This window comes from Aedes aegypti, chromosome 2, assembly GCF_002204515.2.
Source record: "Aedes aegypti strain LVP_AGWG chromosome 2, AaegL5.0 Primary Assembly, whole genome shotgun sequence".
NCBI lineage: Eukaryota > Metazoa > Arthropoda > Insecta > Diptera > Culicidae > Aedes > Aedes aegypti.
This window is the reverse complement of record NC_035108.1, coordinates 253687722-253693193: the sequence shown is the minus strand read 5'-3', so window position 1 is coordinate 253693193 and position 5472 is coordinate 253687722. Positions and strand designations below refer to the sequence as shown.

The 5472-nt window shown below is 35.3% G+C and overlaps 1 non-coding gene across 1 annotated transcript; it reads left to right on the top strand.

Annotated features, from left to right (window-relative positions):
- Window positions 1–137: 137 nt before the first annotated feature.
- Window positions 138–219, top strand: Trnas-aga. Its single transcript has one exon. It is a non-coding gene; the product is annotated as a tRNA-Ser (tRNA).
- Window positions 220–5472: the final 5253 nt, after the last annotated feature.

Here is a 5472-nt window from a genome sequence, read left to right as displayed (position 1 = left end):
CGAATATATGGCGCTTTCAATCAACGGAAGATTGATGGATTATCGCATTAATTATTTTAATATTTTCGCCGTTTTGAATCGGTGTTTATTTCTGATAAGAACGCTGATTCGCATTTAGCCGGCGAAAAAAATAACCAGCAGTCGTGGCCGAGCGGTTAAGGCGTCTGACTAGAAATCAGATTCCCTCTGGGAGCGTAGGTTCGAATCCTACCGACTGCGTCTGAAATTTTTATTCTTTTTCGGGTGCTCCACAAAATATGTTTTCTTGTTTCTGGAATGACCGGCTTAAATGCATTAGAAACTTTAAAGCATACTATTGTGAGGGGATCTGTATGCGCACCAGTAACCATGGAGCTACACACTTAACTTTTTGGGCGGATAAATCACACATTTTTGTGTTAAAATTTAAGTCCCCATAAAAATGAGTTTGCCTGTGGACGAAAACGTGTGTAACTTCAGCACAATTTTTGGGTAAAACCAGTGTAACAGATTTTTAAAAAGAGTTCAAATCAGCGTTTCATAGGGTTACCATCCGTTCTGATTTGGCAGGACATGTCCTGATTTTATTATTATTTTGTGCTTCTCATAAATTTAAACTTGTTAAAAATTGATTTGGCACTTTAGAATACCATTGGTAATATAATAACTATATTATAACAACTTTCTTCTATTTATATTACAATGGTGATGTTCTTCTGATATGACACCCATATCATTCAATTGCATTTAAAAACGTATTTTGATTCCATTAGAAAATTAATATGAAAGTAATAAAACAATCGAAAAAAGTACATAATACGCAATTTGCTAGTTTTATTTTTCTTATTGTTTGCATTAACTTGTTAATACATTACATGTACATACGCAAACCTTCAAATCATTTTGGCAAAGCTGACTTTAAGTTGATTTTTTTTAATATATATTCGTTCGGAATAGTTCTTAGTTTTTATTAGACATATAATATAAATTTGCTCATTAACGATTGCTGTTGCTATTTGTGCTGTGAAAGATTTTTTAACAATATATTATTCGAAATTCAGGCTTGTTCGGGGAATGGACTCGCTCGCATTTGATTAACGTTAGTTGTTTCACACTCTCGGCTTGCAGAATAAGCCGGATAAATTAATTTTTTGTGCCAGCATTTTGAACTTTATATTTTTATATCGATTTAATACCCAACCCTGGCTTTAAATTGTATACCCCTTGGAATTTTGTGTATTTTTTGTGACTCGAAAATTAATATGATTTGTTTTTTGACTTTAAAGCCAAGTATGCTGTTTCGCTCAAGAAAAGTAAAAATTTCTGCTGAAGAAATGGTCAAGAAATTTTCTATAGTGAACTCCATTTGAAATGACATTTCTTTTTACTGCGTACTGCGATCGAACAAAAATGCTTTTCTTGAGCATTTCTCGCAAGAAATTTTTCACGCATCGAGATAGGCGATTACTTTTCTGTTGAATTGCATACTCCCCTTAACACGTGTAATTACGAAAAATGCCGTTTTAGTTGAATTATTTCTGGAAACACAATCAAAATTATCAAGAGAATCCACGTGGATATCCATGTTAAAAAGAGGCTCGGTATTTTCAATCAGGTAGGCTGTGATGAAAAAGTATCTGTGACCATAAACGGAGCGGCTTATTTTTCAAAAGTTCTTAAAACCCAAAATTCGTCTGCTCTACTGAATTCAAATCACATTAAAAGAGAAACCTCAAAATCTGAGCCAAAAATATTATCATTTAGAGGTAGCACAAGATTTATTTTTAGATTTTTAGTAGCTGTTTAATTTTGGGCTACTACCGTTTAATTTTGGGTTACTACACTCAAAATAATCCACATGTCGTAGTTACGTGAAAACATACGTGGTTTTTTTCCATCGCACTTTTCACGTAGCACTTACGTGGATCATAGGTTACACCGAATGAACGCATGAACTAATGAACCTCATCAGTTCCACCGAAGTTTCACGTAACAGCTACATGAATTTTCACGTAGCATTTACGAAGTGTTTTAATTGATCCCATGGGAATTTTCATTGAAAGCTATCGGCATCAATTCATAGAAACCTATTCTGTTATGCATGAGCTTTCTTTTTATTTTCAAATTGAAAGAAGGACAAAAAACTAAAGTATTGAACTTTTATACTCCATTAAAGCTGTCAAAGCACTGAATGGCCACCATCGTGGTATTCTTGTTCTGAAAGGTCCATGAAATGCACGTTCCTCGCAAATTTGTCCAGTGCCAGTTCTGTTCAAAACCATCAATGTTCTGTAAATTGATATGACACAAGGTAAAACGTATTAATTAATTTGGGATTCTACGGATTTAAACAAATATTTACCTTGAAATTGTTCCTAAAATTATTTCGAAGTCCAGCAGCAGCAGCTTCTTGGAAAAATATTGGCCACCATTTTGACATTTGAGTTCAACAGGGAATGAACGCGATGACCAAATGAATTCTGGTGCCTACGTGATTTTCACGTAAGTGCGATTGGTAGCTTCAGTAGCAATCACCGGGTCTCCATTTAGTGTTCATATATGCTCTGGTGATTATTACCTTAGTCAGGTGAATAGGAGGCAAAATGAATGCGGAATGATCTACGTGATTTTTCACGTAGCAATGACGTTTGGATTATTTTGAGTGTAGAGAGACTGGGACAAAAGTACGAGTGAGACAAGATTTTGTTTATAAGATTTCTAGCTCGATTCAAATCAAAGCTAATAAAATCCATAGTGTTCAAGAATAGATTGAGATTTGGAAAAATTATGGCTATTTGTTGTTTTTTAACGTAAAAATTAAATTTTTTGGTCAAACTTTCATTGCATGGAAATGAATACGGATAAAATCTTCTTTTATTATTTATGTAAAGCCGTTTTTTTTCATCATAAGGATGCTTTGAGGTGTATTGATTGCTACATAATTGCTTGGAATCAATTTTTGGCCTATAGTGTGGCAAAAGTTCGAATCAGCGGGGCAAAAGTTCAACTCATATAAGCTTAAAAAGAATTTTACAAATTACCCCAAATTCACATATTATCTTTAAGTTTAACGAAATTTGTCTGATCATGCAAAAAAAGTCACCAACATTTCACATTTTCACTTAGTTTTGCAAAAAACTGCTTTTTTTGGGCTTTGGGCAATTTTTCTTTTCAACTGCTATTGTTTTCCATCCTCCTTTCTTCAAACAACTGTTATCGTACGAATTTGCTGACAACAGCTTTATTTTAATACAAAAAAAAACTTTCAATTCTTCAATATGATGGTAGCCAAGCAGCTTTAGGTTTTAAAGTTTGAACCTTAATTGAACTGATACATTTAAATCTTTATCTTGTTTTATAACTTTGAGAAAGTTCTAGCTCAAATCTAATTGGAAAGGTAAATCCTGATTATAGTCTGTTTTTTAATTCTTGTATTCTATTCGAGATCATTAGATTGGTTTGAATTCGTCATCTTGGCAATATAAAACGATAAAATAGATTTAAAGATGAAAGTGACATTTGGTATCTAAGAAAGTTGTTCAATCGGTTTTTGACGATTTTTAGGTTTTGATCTACCTCTGTATGAAAGTGCGCGACTCGGTTCACAAATATTATCGAAACAAGTATTGTTAAGTTATCTAAATCCCTTATGACTTTTATCTCTCATGAGAAGGGGCCGTGGCCCCCCTCAAGTCTGATGGCTATTTACGCCCATTACACGGGACCAGGTAATTAATTACCTGGTCCCGTGTTCGAATATAGATCCATTTGAATTTGAATGAAGCGAAAGAATTCTTAAGACACCGCTTGCAGTTTCCGTCTGTGTTGCAGGTAGAGTTATTTGTTATATGCTAAACTTTTTACGCAAACCCTGTAGAAACACGAAGTCAAGACCAACAATTGAAAAGGCCTCAAGTCCAAAATGTAAACAAATCGGGTTTCTGCTGATTTAAGTGTATAAGAGCCTATTCTTACTGTATCATACAATAGTCATGCAAAAATATGCATGAAAGTTGAAAAAATATCATTTTTCTAAAAGGCCCCATCTCATTTCCCGATAATTAGGATATTAATCGCAAATGCGGCCTTTTCCCAAAAAGGCCCCATTTCTATATTTACTTGAAACCGAGTTGAGGCCTATTAAACAAACATCAAATTTGCAACTAAAATTACGAAAAAATGTTTCAAATTTACTAAGCAGATACAAGTTATACTTCAGCCGCTCCGCTCCATGTATTATTTTACACAGCGATAGTCTCAACAGCGAACATAATCAAATTTTTCGTCGGGTTCCTGTGGAGTGATGTATTTTGTATCATACTACCTAATAATACCTGTGTCAGCATGTCTGTACTTCACGACTTATTGATAACAACACGATTTCGTTACAATTACATGAAACATAACGTTCAATTGAAATATTACTTCAATTGAACAAATATTTCCATATAAATGCTCGACGACACTCTCGCTTAGCACATCCATTATGTTTATCGATGACGATGATTGAATAAATCACATACTTAATCGACCGCACGAATCTCCTCTTGCTGCAGAGATCCCATGTACCTTGCTTTACCACGTAACACTCTTCTACACTTCAATTATCGTATTTTATCATGAATATTGAATGATTTTCAAAAGGCCACATCTGAGGATGATGAAAAAAACAAGCCACAACTAGAAGGCCTCAACACATTTTAGAGTAAACAAAGGCGTCAACTCACAGGCCTCATCAGCGTCGGCCGGCGTCTATGGGCACAAATGAAAAGGGCTGCATAGCTTTTGGTGAAATAAAAGCCTCATTTCCTTTGACTCGTTTTTTTAGCAGGATTTTTTGCTAAAATGATAGTAATGAATATTCATAGCTATAAATCAGTTTATCCATCGACTTTCTGGACGATAAAATAACATAAAATGCCTAAACTCATAATTTAAATTTGATTTATTGTTTGACAAAACAAGATTGCATTTTTCTCATTGTTTACTTATTGGAGATGAGGCCTTTTGAATTGTTAGTCTTGAAGTTTCGGATATTTTGGACTAACTCAACAACTGCCTCCACACTCACTGCACGAATCGATTTCAAATCAGAATGGCTCACTTACGGTTACGGATCACGCAAAGGTTTTAAGGTGACACGGGAGACCGCGTTATTTTCCCTATCTTTTGTCTCACTCGAACAATCAAAACTTTGCAAAAGCAAATCTCGAGTTTTAGTGATCCGTTTCATTTATTTAGTTAACATCTACACAGATAACACTGAATCAACAATTTCACGCCACAATACTCGGTTCGTGGCCACATCTCTCCATCCTCGGTTCTGCCCCACGCTCGCCAAATCGATACGCACTTGATCCGCCCACCTAGCTCGCTGCGCTCCACGCCTTCTTGTACCAACCGGATCCGAAGCGAACACCATCTTTGCAGGGTTGCTGTCCGGCATTCTTGCAACATGCCCTGCCCATCGTATCCTTCCAGCTTTGGCCACCT